Raw genomic sequence first — 16,362 nt, 5'->3', positions numbered from 1 at the left:
CAGATCTTAGTGAAAGGCAACAAAAAGGCAGTGTTATGAACAGGAAGAGCTACCAAAGATACACCTTCTATTGGCCTCTGCTTACCATCACAGAGAGTTCCTGTGCTGTAATCAGAGAACCATAGAATGTTTTTTGTTGGAAAGGACCTTAAAGGTCATCTAGCTTCAGCCTCTTGCCATGGCAGGGACACCTCCTACTAGAAGAGATTGCTTAGTGTCCTATCCAACCTGCCTTTCAGCACTTCCCACCTTGAAGCCTCCTCAGCTTCTCTGGGCAATCTGTTTCAGTGCCTTCTCATCTTCACAGGGAAGAATTTCTTCCCAATGTCCAATCTAAATGGAGTCTCTTCCAATTTGAAGCCAATACCCCTAGTCCTGTCACTGCATACCTTTGTTAAAAGTTCCTGTCCAGCTCTCCTGTAGCTCCTTTCAAATAATGGAAAGCTGCTTAAAGGTTTCCCTGAGGCCCTCTCCAGGCTGCACAACCCAAACTTTCTCAGCCTGTCTTCATAGCAAAGGTGCTCCATCCCTCTGATCATCTTCATTTCCTCCTCTGGACCTGCTCATACAGTTCCTTATCCTCCTTGTGCTGGTAATTTCAGGAGGAAGTTGTTCCCAGAAAGAGTGATTTGCCATTGGAATGGGCTGCCCAAGGAGGTGGTGGAGTCACCATCCCTGGAGGTGTTCAAGAAAAGCCTGGATGAGGCACTTAGTGCCATGGTCTAGTTGAGTGGCTAGGGCTGGGTGCTAGGTTGGACTGGATGATCTTGGAGGTCTCTTCCAACCTGGTTGATTCTATGATTTTATGAACTGGACACAGGATTGCAGGGGGGGTTCTCACCAGACCACAGTAGAGAGAGAAGAGAGTGGTGTAATCTGCTGCTAATTGCAGCAGCTGGGTTAACTCCTCAGACATTCATCAAACCCCACAATATGCTGGCATTATTGACAATCCAAGCCAGTGCTGGACAAGATGCATGGTGAAATCCCTTACAAATGAAGGTTAAGGGTGTTTATTGATCATAGGCATAAATCAGTGACTGGAAAACATCAACTGCCTTAAAACATGGAAAAAAGTCTTCACATGCTGCTGCAAAAGCAAATGGTGAGACACTGAAACAATTCTTCTGCTTTATTTTGTGGTGAGGTTTGTTTCAGAAACATCATGGAATGAGCCAAAATCCCCAATAAGGTTATCTCACATTCAGCTGCACAGAGAGGGATGGTTGTGAGAATCACAGAGAGGTCACAGAGGAGGTAGAATGATAGATTAGAAATGCCTCTGAGTGCTTTTGCTTTGGTTTGTTCATGGAAATGAGCCCCTAGGAAGAAAATCTATAGCTAGTTCTATAGGATGGGTTATAGGTGGCTGCTCAGAAACACACAGTACAGGTTAGAAATGCCTCTGAGTGCTTTTGCTTTGGTTTGTTCATGGAAATGAGCCCCTAGTGAGAAAACCTATAGCTTGTTCTGTAGGATGGGTTATAGGTGGCTGCTCAGAAACACACAGTACAGGTTAGAAATGCCTCTGAGTGCTTTTGCTTTGGTTTGTTCATGGAAATGAGCCCCTAGTGAGAAAACCTATAGCTTGTTCTGTAGGATGGGTTATAGGTGGCTGCTCAGAAACACACAGTACAGGTTAGAAATGCCTCTGAGTGCTTTTGCTTTGGTTTGCTCATGGAAATGAGCCCCTAGGAAGAAAACCTATAGCTAGTTCTGTAGGATGGGTTATAGGTGGCTGCTCAGAAGCACACAGTATAGGTTAGAAATGCCTCTGAGTGCTTTTGCTTTGGTTTGTTCATGGAAATGAGCCCCTAGTGAGAAAACCTATAGCTAGTTCTGTAGGATGGGTTATAGGTGGCTGCTCAGAAGCACACAGTATAGGTTAGAAATGCCTCTGAGTGCTTTTGCTTTGGTTTGTTCATGGAAATGAGCCCCTAGGAAGAAAATCTATAGCTAGTTCTGTAGGATGGGTTATAGGTGGCTGCTCAGAAGCACACAGTATAGGTTAGAAATGCCTCTGAGTGCTTTTGCTTTGGTTTGCTCATGGAAATGAGCCCCTAGGAAGAAAACCTATAGCTAGTTCTGGAAGATGGGTTATAGGTGGCTGCTCAGAAACACACAGTACTAGTCAGGGTGGAGAGTTCTGCTTTAACCCACCTTTGTGATCAGCAAATACAAGATTGGTGTATCCAAGAAGCAAAGGCATTTGATTATTGGCTTTGCAAGTCCCTCTGGGTGAAAGACCAACAAATGAAATCTTAGCTATACAAGAAGTAACACTGCATTTCACAGGTCTTAAAAAAACACATCATCATCTTTAAATAGGAACCAAAGCCTTGGTTATCTTCTGAGTGCATGGCAGAAAAGCCTTCCCACAGCTGACTTGAGACACAAGAACCTAAAATACAAAAGAACTCCATTTTCAAACGGAGAGCAGTGCTGTGTTGTCAGGGACTAGATTTAGTAGCTGTCTTTAGCATCCAGCATCTCTCTGTGCATCTCTCAGCTTTCTGAGAGATTGAGCTGTGTATGAAGCATGGAAAGACTTTCAAGTTCCTTGTGGAACAGGAAAATTACAGATTTTGAAGTGCTCCCTGAACACTACTGCCTCTTCTAGGTGGCACAGCTCTTTCCTCCCTTGGGAGGGATCCGAGAGCAAAAACAGTTTTCCTAGTCTCTGGGCTTCGGGTCCACTTTGCCTCAGCTTTGCTCTCTGCTTGTTTCATCTCCCATCTGCAAGGGAAAGCATCATACTCTTATAGACTCCTACCATCACACTGCTCAAAAGGGACAATTTTTTGCTTCTTAATGTGTGGTGTCTGCTGAGTAGTATTGTGGGATAGAGCTGGGGCAGCTTCTCCTCACTATGATTCTTTCTCTTGGACTGATTTTCATTTTCACTACCTTTTCTATGTCATAAATGCCTAAACTCACTTTACACCTAACATCTATATGGAAATAAATGTTCCCTTGGAGGGCTTGAGGTATCTGCTGCTGTTTCTGCAGGCACTTGATTGGCTAGGGCTGGGTGCTAGGTTGGACTGGATAATCTTGGAGGTCTCTTCCAACCTGGTTGATTCTATGAGTTCTATGAGCTGGTACAGGATCTAAGCTGGAAAAAGCAGGATAGGATCTGAATGAGGCTTAGGCCTAGGAAAGCAGTGTATTTCCTCTGGGAAGAAAAGGAAAGCCCCCTGTCTCTCACTATAAATACACCAGACTGGTGTGCTTTGTTTTGAGCCCAGTTTCCTAAGGAAACAAGGTCCACTGCTGTCACGCTGTGTCTGTCTGTCTCTGTTCCCCACTCTGAAATCCCATTAGTCACCCTGACCAGATCTGACAGTGGGGGTCATGGTCTCCAGGACATTGAGCTTTGTTTGCCCCTCAGTGACCAAGGGAAGAAAAACCTTTGTTGTTCTTTATATCTCCTCTCAGAGAAAAGCTTTTTCTCTGTGAGACAGGGAAGCCAGAGGGGAGGGGACCTTGGGAGGCAGGTTAACAGGAAACCAGGTTGGGTTAGTTCCTCTGCTTCAGGACTACTCGTCTACTTTAACCTCCCCTGGGAGCACCCAGCATGGCAGAGACCACACAGGCACTGCTCCAAGATGCCTTTGTGAAGCTGGACACTGCACTTTCTCAGATCTTTGTGGGCCATTTTTAGAGGTCTGAGAGGGTACTGGCTTAGTCTTTCAAAGCTGCAGTTCTGATGCTTCTTTGTCAACCATCTCCCTGTCTCACGATGGCTATACCTTGGAGCAAGAAGGCTTTGGGGTGCCCTGAGTTGCTCCTTTCCCCAGGTCCCTGTCCACCAGAACTAACCCTGCTTCACTCTCATGGCCTGTAGGCTCCATAGAGGACATGGAATGAGCCCTGGCAGCAACTTTTATTCATCTGCTCAAGTGCATTCAGCACGAAATAAAGCAAAATAAAATCTTTAGGATCCAATAAGATTTTATGGCCACTCTGCATGGCCATGAAGAATGCACATTAGCACAAGGCAGAAGGTCTCCTCTTCAGAGACTCTTGTGTCACAACCCTCTATTAATACTCATAACAAGAGTATTCTGTTGGGATGTACACACATAAAAACATCTTTTTGGGGGGTTTTGGGTTTGGTTTGATTTGATTTGTTGATTGGGGTTGTTTGGGGTGTTTTTCCCATAATGATCTTGCTGAGACATTTTCAACAAGGACAAGTGCAGAGTCCTGCATCTGGGGAGGAATAGCAAACTCCACCAGTACAGGCTGGGAGGTGATCTGCTGGAGGGCAGCCCTGTGGAGAGGGACCTGGGGGTCCTGGTGGATAACAAGTTACCCATGGCACAGCAATGTGCCCTTGTGGCCAAGAAGGCCAATAGGATCCTGGGGTGTACTAAGAAGAATGTGTCCAGCATCAAAGGAGGTTCCCCCCCCGCCTCTAGTCTGCCCTGGTGAGACCTCATCTGGAATACTGTGTTCAGTTTTGGGCTCCCCAGTTTAAAAGGGACAAGGATCTGCTGGAGAGGGTGCAGTGGAGGGCTATGAGGATGATTAGGGGACAGGAGGGCATGGCTGATGAGGAGAGGCTGAGGGACCTGGGACTGTTTAGTCTGGAGAAAAGATTTAGAGGGGATTTGATCAATGTTTATAAGTACCTGAAGGCTGCCAGGAGAGGCGGGGGGGGATGACACAGGCTCTGCTCACTTGCTCCCTGTGATAGGACAAGGAGCGGTGGGTGTAAGTTGCAGCAAAAGAGGTTCTGCCTAAACACAAGGGGGAAATTCTTTACTGTAAGGGTCACAGAGCACTGGAACAGGCTCCCCAGAGAGGTCATGGAGTCTCCTGGGGACTTTGATTGTTTCTGGGAGGAGTATTGTAATTCTGTGTTACTTTTTATTTGTATATAAATATATATATATATATATATATATACACATATATATGCTTGTATATTGTGCTAAGATGTAAATAGAGCTTCAATCCTTAATTTCCAGCTGCCTGAGTCTAGTCTGGGTGATTTTCTTAAGTGTGAGGGGGTGAGTAACTCTCAAAATATCATACTTAGCAACAGCTCCCTATCTCAGCAGTCCCTGGCCATAGCTCATGGCACAAACCTGACAGATGTGTGCTGATGTCCTTGGCTTACACCTTGAGCAGAAGTTGCCAGCGCTGTGTTTCGTTAAGGAGCAATTTTACAGGCATAGGTATGAGGCCATCAGATTTATGGCATATCAGGATCTAGCTGACAGCATTCACACAGTAAAAAATGCATTGTGAGTACACTGATGTCATGAGAGATCTCCCTCAGAAGAGCCAACCCAGCCCAGTGAGGTAGACCATTCAGTACTGGGTATTAAAACTCCACTAGCCAGCATGGCAAGATGAATCAGACAGGCAGTTGAGTATGAGCCAGCAGTGTGCCCAGGCAGCCAAGAAGGCCAATGGCATCCTGTCTTGTATTAAAAATGCTGTGTTCAGCAGGAGTAGGGAGAAGATTGTCACAGAATCATAGAATGGTTTAGGTTGGAAGAAACCTCAAAGATTATCCAGTTTTAGCCCCACACCATAGGCAGGGACACCTCCCACTAGAACAGGTTGCTCAAGGCCTCATCCAACCTGGCCTTGAACACCTCCAGGGAGGGAGCATCCACAACCCCTGGGCAACTTCTTCCAGCGTCTCACCATCCTCACGGGAAAGAACTTCTACCTAACATCTAGTTTAAATCTCCCCTCTGCCAGTTTAAACTCATTACTCCTCATCCTGTCATTACAACACCTTCTAAGTAGTCCCTTCCCAGACCTCCTGTAGACCCTGTTCAGATACATGGAACTTCCTATGCCTCACTTGTTTAGCCTGGAGAAGAGGAGGCTCAGGGGTGACCTTATTCCTGTCTACAACTACCTGAGGGGTGGTTGTGGCCAGGAGGAGGTTGCTCTCTTCTCTCAGGTGGCCAGCACCAGAACAAGAGGACACAGCCTCAGGCTGCACCAGGAGAAATTTAGGCTGGAGGTGAGGAGAAAGTTCTTCACTGAGAGAGTCATTGGACACTGGAATGGGCTGCCCGGGGAGGTGGTGGAGTCGCTGTCCCTGGAGCTGTTCAAGGCAGGATTGGACGTGGCACTAGGTGCCATGATCTAGCCTTGAGCTCTATGGTAAAGGGTTGGACTTGATGATCTGTGAGGTCTCTTCCAACCTTGGTGATACTGTGATACTGTGATACTGTGTGACTCTCATGCACTGCCCCTTGTCCTGCCGTTGTGCATCACCGAGATAAAGTTTAATAGGAATAAAAGAAGTCCTTGCTCCTTGCTCAGCCCAGCTGAACTGCTGTATGGACACCCACTTGCACACCTTGGGCTGTGAAGCCGTGGAGAGGAAAAACATCAGTACCCCAGGCAGGAATGGAAAGCGATTGGTTATCGGTACTGCGGGATTTCTGCCTCTCCATCACCTCTGCTCCCCGCAAGCCTGCGGCCAGAGCAGGCGGCGGCTGGGTGCAGGCAGGGAGCAGGGCACTAGAGGGCGCCAGCAGGATGCGTCCCGCTAAGCGGGGATGAAACTGCTCTCGTTCCTCCTCCTGCTCGCTCCCAGCGAGGAGCTCACCTCACTCCCGCACGGCCACAAGGGTCTGCCTGCTAAAGGGACGCGCTGGCTGCTGAGCCACTGATGGAGACCTTCTGCCACCCCTCTGCAGCGCGGGGTGAGATAGTCCTGCCACAAAGCGCAGAGGACTTCAGGCGATGCGGGCAGCACAGCTTCCCTCCCGGGAGGAAAACTGCTGGAAACTGCTGCTCACTTAGCAAAATGGGATTGGTAACCCAGCGTAAGAAGGACATGGAACTGTTGGAGCGAGTCCACAGGAAGGCCATGGAGATGATCAGAGGGCTGGAGCAGCTCTGCTATGAGGACAGGCTACAGGCAGTTGCTGTCTACAACTGCCTGAAGGGAGGCTGTAGCCAGATGGGGTTGGTCTCTTGTCCCAGGCAACCAGCAACAGAACAAGGGGACACAGTCTCAAGTTGTGCCAGGGGAGGTCTAGGATGGATGTTAGGAGGAAGTTGTTCCCAGAGAGAGTGATTGGCATTGGAATGGGCTGCCCAGGGAGGTGGTGGAGGCACCATCCCTGGAGGTGTTGAAGCAAAGCCTGGATGAGGCACTTAGTGCCATGGTCCGGTTGAGTGGCTAGGGCTGGGTGCTAGGTTGGACTGGGTGAGCTTGGAGTTCTCTTCCAATCTCGTTGATTCTATGATACAAGTATTGGGGCTCTTCAGCCTGGAGAAGAGAAGGCTTCAAGGAGACCTTCTGGTGGCCTTCAATTATCTGAAGGGGGCTACAGGAAGGCTGGGGAAGGACTATTTACAAGGTCTTGTAATGACAGGACAAGGGGCAATGGGTTTAAATTGGAAGAGGGAAGATTCAAACTAGACATTAGGAAAGAGCTCTTTGCAGTGAGGGTGGTGAGACACTGGCACAGGTTGCCTAGGGAGGCTGTGGATGCTCCCTCCCTGGAGGTGTTCAAGGCCAGGTTGAATGAGGCCTTGAGCAACCTGTTCTAGTGGGAGGTGTCCCTGCCTATGGTGTGGGGTTGGAACTGGATGATCTTTGAGGTCCCTTCTAACCTAAATCATTCTATGATTCTGTGATTCAGAACTCGGTATCAGGAAGGGTAGCCAAGGAAACAAAAGCAGATGGAAGATGGAGCTTTGTTATTTAATCTCTACTCTGCTCCTAGAGAATGCTTCTATATGTACTGCCATCACCCTCAGGTCCCAGGGCTGCACTTCTGGATGTTCCCCCGTGCCTGCATACAGGCAACAGGATTGGCCACCTCAGAAGTTCCTGGTTTGCCATTTCTCAGCTCTCTGCAGGGACTTCCCCGGCTGCTGTCAGCTATACAGAGCATCTGCTCATTTCTGTGAGTTCACCCTCAGGGTCATCTAGGGCCCCACCAAGAAACTTTTGTTGGTCTTTGCCAGCCAAATCACCTTCATCAGGCTGCTACCAATCTTCTTCAGGCATAGAATCATCAAATCATGGAATGGTTTGGAAGGGACCTTTAAAGGTCATTTAGCCCAATCCTCCTGGAGAAAGCAGGGACATCTTCAACTAGATTAGGGTGCTCACAACTTCAGCTACCTTGACCTGGAGTGTCTCCAGGGATGGGGCAATATCTTCCCTGTGCTGCCAATTCTCATCTTTTAAATGTTTGTGCTCCTGGGATGTATCAACACAGGGAACACCAAGCTCCCACATCCTCGGGGCAGGGCTGTGCTGGCAGCCAGAGCCATTTCCCACCTCTCCATCACCTCCAGCCTCCATCTTCAGGGACTGGGAGCAGGTTTATGTGCTCACTGCTACACCCAGGCTGAGCAAAGGCTGCCAGTTGTGCTGCACTGTACTTAATTATGTAGTAGTTTTATGAGGTGGACTGCAGCTCACAGGGGACTGGTGTGAGACCAGTAGATTTATTGCACTTCAGCTTTGAGCTGACAGTATAACAGGCTCTAAGAGGTAAGTACTCAGTGCATTATTCACTGAGCTTTTGCCCTCTCCCTACATTTTCATATGAGGCTTTGCAGCCTGCCTGGGCTGATGGGAAGGATCTGCAATAGAGAATAAAAGCATGGAAAAAAGAGAAAGGTAGGCAAACAGATGGAGAAAGAGCAGGAGAAGGATGAGAAAAGAGGAGGAGAGATGCAGCTTCCTGCACAAACCCACAACCAGGTGTGTCAGATCCCAGGGTTCTGTTTTTTCATGGTATTTTAGGTGTCATGAAATCACAAAGCTTTGTCAGCAGAAATCATTCCCATGGGGATGCTGATGGCTCCATCCCTGTAGTACCCTGAGCTCTTCACTCATTTCATTGACAGCAGCACTCATATTTTAACCTAAAATAACAAGGGTAGCATCCTGGGGGGTTGGGGGGGGGGGGGGGGGGTTGTTACATCATCCCCACGACAAGCAACCGAATGAGTTCCTTCAACAGAAGATCTTCACCCACATCATCTGACAACATGGACTGGTCCTAGCCACATGTGCTCAGGCTTTGGGGGAAAGAAATACTGCCTGGGTTTGGAACGTGGTTGGCTGTGTGCACCAGGAGGATGGAAAAACCATCACACACTTCTCTCTCTCTCTCTCTCTCTCTCTCTCTCTCTCTCTCTCTCTCTCTCTCTCTCTCTTTTTTTTTTTTTAATCTGCACTTGTGCAGTGTTTAAAATATTGCTTTGAATCTACACAGGTTCTCAGTTATTGGACCTCTTGGATTTTTAAACCTCTCTGACTCTCAGCCAGGCTGCCTCTGCCTGCATTGAAAGGAGCCATTCTTCTTCTTCTTCTTCTTTTATTTCTTTCAGTGAAACTGGAGACTTTCCTTTCCCGTAAGTTTCAGCTGGCTGAGCCATTTCTAGATCTTGGCATTTTTCACTCTGCAGCCTGACCCCCCCCAGGACTCTGGGAGACCCATGAGAGAAGTTATGTGACACACTGGCTGCAGGGAAAAGCTGTGTGGGTGAAAGGGAAATGCTGCAGATGTCAAAACAGAGTAAAATAAAATAGAAAAGATAAGGGAAAGTGGGGGGGGGGGGCAGGATGGAAGAGGGAGAAAGGGGGAAAGGAGAAGGAGGGGTAGAAGGAGAGAGAAAAGGGGAAAGTGGGGAGAGGAAAGATAAAAAAAAAAAAGAATCCTTTCCATTAGGTATAAATAAAAATGAAGATAAGCTTCATTCTTAGCAGGATTCTTCTTTCATATGAATCTGCACAGATGATAGTCACACACAAAGTTTCAATGGCAATAAAAAAGGCAAAGAGAAGACAGCTGTAACAACCAGGAGAATGGTTTAAGCAAAGACCATTAAGGGGATCTTCTTTAACTATCAGTACAGATGAGAAGGGAAAAAAATCTCCTGAATGGCAGTGAAAAATCTGAAAACTTCCATTCAGACACAAGAAAGGCTTTGTGCACCTTGCTGCTGGACCCTCCTGTCACTGACACACATTAATGTCATCCAAGCACAGAGAGCTCAGCTTGTGTCAGCTCCTCATACCAGCCTGTGCACAGGCAACCTCACACCATCACAGGTGGAAGGTTTCACCTATCCATCAGTGCCCGTGAAAGGGAAGATAAGTGGACAGAGGACAACACCAAAGCACCATTCAGTAATGTCATTTCTTTATGGAATCCCAGAATGCCAGCATGGTAGGGGCTGGAAGCCACCTCTGGAGATCTAATCTAACCCCCCTGATAGGGGAGGGTCACCCACAGCAGACCATCCACAATTCCAATGTTCAGGAGGGTTTGGAATTTTTCCAGAGGAGACTCCACAGTCTGCTTCAGGATTCCAGCACCTTCACAGCAAATAAGTTTTTCTTTATCTTCAGATGGAACCTTCTGCATTCCAGCTTGTGCTTATTGTCCCCTTTGTTGCTGGACACCACCGAAAAGAGCCTGGTCCCATCTTCTTGCCCCTTGCTGTTAGCTATTGATCAGCATTGAGAAGATCCCCTCTCAGTCTGCTCTTCTCCAAGCTAAACAGCCCCAGGTCCCTCAGGCTTCCGTCCTCAAAGATGCTCAGCCCCCTTCATCACTTTTGTAAAGGTGTGATCATCTCTGGAAGATGAATGGGACTCTAAAGAGCATGTTTTTTCTCCTGTCAGTACCAAAGCACCTCTTTTTCTGAGAGCCACCCCACCTGGCTACAACCTCCCTTCAGGTAGTTGTAGACAGTAATAAGATCACCCCTGAGTCTCCTCTTCTCCAGGCTAAACACCCCCAGCTCCCATAGGGTTTGTGGTTTGTGTGAGTAACCAGCTTCACAGCTCTCTGGCTAGGCAGAGCAGGTTAGTTGTGCCCAGCCATGGTGAGAAAGAGCTGATGGACTACACACTTCTGTACACATTGATCTTCCCCAAAACTGCACAGAGTTCATCCACCTCCATGTCAATGCTTCTTTGATTGCACAGAAGGGCAAGTACGTGGAACAACCCCAAATTTCTGTGGAGCACAGGTCTCCACGACTGTAAGTATCACTTTTGCCATGCCTCTATGTCATAGGAGACATATGTCATAGGAGATATATGTCATAGGAGACATATGTCATAGGATCTCTGGGTGTTCCCCTTCAAACCCACACATTTCCCATCGCTGACCTGAAGGGCAACCTCTGCTGAAGGTGCTGGCTGCAAGGATAAGCCGATGACCAGAGATCCAGCCAGGAGGAGGCCACACATTCCACCCAGCAGAAAGCAGTGGCAATCTACACACCCTTGTCAAGACATTTCATAGGGAACTGCAAGTCACTTTGGCAAAACATGCCTCCTTTGTTACCTTCCTCTCTAAGTTAATGCAGCTTTTAGCATCTGAAGAACCCTACTGGTCTAAAAAGGAGGAAACTCACTCAAAGACTCCAGCAGCCAGCCTGCAGCTGGCAAGCAGAGTTCAGGGGCCCAAAGTACAGCCTCTCACTGGGCTTGTGCTCGGAGACAATGGAGCTTTGACAATTAAGGCCTGTGTACACAGGCAAATTTATCAGCCTAATTATACTGGCATAATTGGGCCGATAAATTTCCCTGTGTAGACAAGCCCTGTGACTCTCAACCTCATAACTAGGCAGGTCTGTCAGAGAGTGAGAGGGAGAGAGGGAAAAAGAAGGTTAAACAGCAACTCCTGGAATGTCCAAGCAATAAATTCTTTTTTCTTGCTCTCTTTTTTCTTTATTTAAGGGGTTTTTTCCCCCCACTCTCCAAGTGAAAGGTGCATTTCATTTCTAAACAGAGAGCTGGATGAGCTGTCAATACAAACGTTTTTAGACAAATGGGAAACAACAACCACCAACAGTCCCTTGACAGAAAGGGGTTTGAACCTGGGGTCAGACAGGCCCATGGGCATTGCCAGAGCCCTGGCAGGCAGGTCATTTGCAGGATTCCAGTTTAAAGCGTAGTTTGAATTGGGTTGCTCACTTTGGAGAGCACTTTTGAGACCCTCAGACATCCCTGTCCGTCCACAAACATCACGAGCAGCCCACGCTTTAGAGAGCAGTGGTCCAGACATGCCAGGAAAAGCTCTATTGTTAACTGGCTTCCTTTCCATCCCTCCCTCACCAATCTTTCCACACCAGAGTATCACGTAACTCCTTTCAAAGCTGCCAACTCCACAACAACGTAGATCAAGCCTCACCTGGAAACACTGCCATGTGCCTGACCAGGACAAGTCCTCTCTGGTCTATCCATGAATGGGAAAACTCTCTCATTCTATGCTTCACTGTCCTGGTAAAAGCACTGCTGCCATGACAATAAACTTCACAGCAGGGGGAAGAGTCATGGCAGGACACCCATGTTGAAGTTACTCCCAAGACCCTTCCCAGTGGAGAACACTGCCTGCACTCACAGTATCACAGTCACAGTATCACAGTATCGCCAAGGTTGGAAGAGACCTCACAGATCATCAAGTCCAACCCTTTACATCCTTGTTACTTCTGATGTTAAGTGGCAAGGGCTGCGTGACGATTGTGCCAGCACAGCTATCACCAAGGTTGATCCGAAAGTGCTGGCTTCAGATTGCCATCATCACCCTCAGAACAAACCCTCTACAAGATTGGAAGATCAAGCCTTCAACTTCATTCACTTCCCCATCCCAACCTTTTATCTTTGAGTTTGACATTCAAGGTCTGAGCAACCTGATGTAGTTGGAGATAGCCCTGCTGACTGTGGGGGTGCTGGACAAGATGACCTTCAAGGGTCTCTTCCAACCCAATTGATTCTGTGATTCTCTCTGTCTTCATTTTCCATCCTTATTTTCAGGAACACAGCTCTGTGCCTTGCTGATGGTAAAGTCTCTCCTGACAGCTCAGCTTTCTTCATGGTATCTCTCCTTCATTTTTTTTCACACTGGTATCAACAGAGGATCTAGGAGATGGAAGGAGAGCTGGGTCTCCATCACGCTGGGCGCTGCACGTACAGTGGAAGAGAGGTTTGTCTTCTCCATCTTACAACCTAAAAACAGGGCCAAAAAGAAACATTATTCCCATTTTGTATGTGGGAAGCCAGGCCCAAATATATTAAATGTCTAGCCCTAGGAAGTCTGCAGCCAAGGCAGCAACTGACCCCTCTGTTTCCTGAGAGCCAGAGCTTGGTGTCTAATTGCACACGATCAGTCCTTCCTCTCCACCTCCCTGCAGGCATGAGGAATTTGTGCTCCACATCCCCACATTTCTTTTGCACAGAGCTGTGCAGAGCCATGCATACCTAGATGGGACTCCTTAATAAATAATGGTGCATGGATTCAGCACTTCTCCCTGTCACCCCATGCCTCCCTTATGGCACAGGAATTAGGCTTTCCTTCCTGTATTCCCAGTGTAATTATCAAACACACTCTCCTTCTGGTGCAGTCTTCCCACACCACGGACGCTTTAAATCTCACACATAAATCTCTCTCGTTTCAGCAGGTCTCTCTCCTGCAGAACAACATTTAGTGGTGATCTTTTTTTAATCAAGTTTGGTCCCATGTTTCCCACCCCCATCTGCTGGAAGTGACTTTCCATTGAGAGAGAAAAACCAGTCTTTGATTTCAGGAATGATTATGAGAAGATTTCACATCCTCAAGAGCACAGCTATTTTGATTAGAATTGTTCCAATTCCTTTTCCAGCTGTCCCATCTCTTGATACAAAGCCCAGGATACAGAATCCTTCAGCATTCACCTGTGGGGAGGAGGCAAGTTGCTCACCTTCTCATCTCTTGGGTCCTGTCTCCATTCAACAGGAAGGAACCATCAGTAGATTGACTCTCAGCTGATCCCTACCTCAAGTCCTGGCAGAAAGTTTGCTGAAGGTGGACACATGAGGGCCTGTTGGTTTGAGATCACTTCCCTACACTCTGCTCCTGCACTGTCACCATACACAGTCTCTTAACAGGTATTTTAAGAGGAGATGGACAGCTAAAGGCTTCCATAGGAACCTCCATTCACTGTCACAGCTTCAGGCAGGCTGGCATGGATGTCACTTCCCAAATGATGCCCATTTGTGCACCATTTCTGCCTTTTCACGTTGTGGTCAGCTGAAGGAAAGCAGCAGATGATATTTATACAGTGCCATAGCAAGCTGGAGGTTTGTGGCTTCAAAGCCACATTCAAGCTGTAGAGCACAATTTTTCTACACCTTCACTTTCAAAGACTTTGCATCATTTTACCTCTCCAATAATACCCCTCTGAGGATGTGTGTATATGCAAAATGAGATGGCAACATGAAGGCCACTGTCCCAAGCCATCCTCCAATGCTCTCACAGCATCACAGTATTGTCAGGGTTGGAAGAGACTTCACAGATCATCAAGTCCAACCCTTTACCACAGAGCTCAAGGCTAGACCATGGCACCAAGTGCCACGTCCAATCCTGCCTTGAACAGCTCCAGGGACGGCGACTCCACCACCTCCCCGGGCAGCCCATTCCAGTGTCCAATGACTCTCTCAGTGAAGAACTGGGTGAAGGCTAACCTTATGAAGTTATGAAGTTCAATAAGGACAAGTGCAGGGTCCTCCATCTGGGGAGGAATAACAACAGGCACCAGTGCAGGTTGGGAGTTGCCCTGCTGGAATGCAGCTCCGTGGAGAAAGACCTTGGAGTCCTGCTGGACAGTAAGTTCTGCATGGGCCAGCAATGTGCCCTTGTGGCCAAGAGAGCCAATGGCATCCTGGGGGGCATCAGCAAAAATGTGTCCAGCAGGTCTAGGGAGGTTCTTCTACCCCTCTACTCTGCCCTGGTGAGACCACACCTGGAATACTGTGTCCAGTTTTGGGCTCCCCAGTTCAAGAGAGACAGGGATCTGCTGGAAAGAGTGCAGCAGAGAGCCACGAGGATGACTGGGGGACTTGAGCATCTCCCCTACAAAAAGAAACTGAGAGTCACCTGGGGCTGTTTAGTCTGAAGAAGACTGAGAGGAGATCTGACCAATGTATACAAATATCTGAGAGGTGGATGGGGCCAATCTCTTTTCACTGGTCAGCAGCAATAAGACAAGGAGCAATGGCTACAAATTGGAACAGAGAAGGTTTCATCTCAACATGAGGAGAAACTTCTTTACAGTGAGGGTGAGAGAGCACTGGAACAGGCTGCCCAGAGAGGTAGTGGAGTCTCCTTCTCTGGAGACTTTCAAAACCCACCTGGATGCATTCCTGTCAGAGCTACCCTAGGACATCCTGCTTTGGCGGGGGGGGTTGGACTTGATGATCTCTGGAGGTCCCTTCCAACCTCTAAAGTACCATGAATCTGTGACTTCCCTCCTTTTTTACACTATTTTCCAGATTAAACCCATTCTTCAAGGACCAAAACATCTCTTCTGATCCCTGGCTTACCCAGCTCCAGTCTGGAGGTAGAGCACCCACCCAGGAATAAGATGATTATATGCACCCTGCCTACACTTCAACCCCACACTGAATATGGTCCTATCTCAGACCTGGTGAGCCTATTTGGATGTGAGCTGGTACACCTGCAGACTCACACTCACACCAGCCTTCAGTAGGCACCTCAGCACCTGTGGCTGTTGTGCTGGGATGCAGAAATAATCTTCCTCATCTAACACAAATGCTTGGAGGTTTGGGTCAGAGCAACTTGCTGAGGTCATTTTGCCTGACATCTGTAACAGAGTGGACTCTAAGCTTATGCTGAGGAATTCATATCAGAAGTTCAATAGCTGCAGTTGAACACCACAATAAACTTGTAATCATGGAAAATCTACCACAATGCTTAGTAAGTTGTTCCAATGGTTAATTACCCTCCCTGTTAAAAATGTGCACCTGGCTTTGAGTCTGGAGGTGCTTAGCTTCAGCTCTCTGCCAACACCATCTTCTTGCCACACCTACATCTCCCTCACTCTTGAGTCCTTCCTATTGCATCACTGACCTCACTGAGATCTTCAGCCTGCAGTAAGCAACCTGTTTGAAAGCTAAATAAGCAGAAGCTTCCTCTACATCTTTTGCTGTTCTTGAAGGTTTGGGTTCTTTCCTTCTCACTTTTTGGTTGCCTTTGTAACTTCCATCTGAACCTTCTCAAAGTTGTTGCTGTTCTCCATCAAGTCAGCTGTCAAGCTTGCTGAACCATAAACTGTTCTCTCATCAACCATGGAGCTAAACTACCTCCTTAGGCTTTGCTTTAGACATTTCTACACACATGCACAAGATGCCCTAAAAGTTACAACAGCATTTCCAAATCTTTAAGCCCAGAGTCATATTAAGTGACATTAAGATGAGGCAACAAGCCCTTGAAGAAAGCAGGAGCAGTAAGTGAGCAGAACAATCTACCAGCTACTTCCATTCCTTCATGTGGGCAAGGGCCCTCACAATCACTCTCTGCTCATCCAATCTGATGGCTTCCAGCTCACTGTAGCTTTGCT

Source organism: Pogoniulus pusillus, chromosome 21, assembly GCF_015220805.1.
Source record: "Pogoniulus pusillus isolate bPogPus1 chromosome 21, bPogPus1.pri, whole genome shotgun sequence".
Taxonomy (NCBI): Eukaryota; Metazoa; Chordata; class Aves; order Piciformes; family Lybiidae; genus Pogoniulus; species Pogoniulus pusillus.
This window is presented reverse-complemented; position numbering follows the sequence as displayed.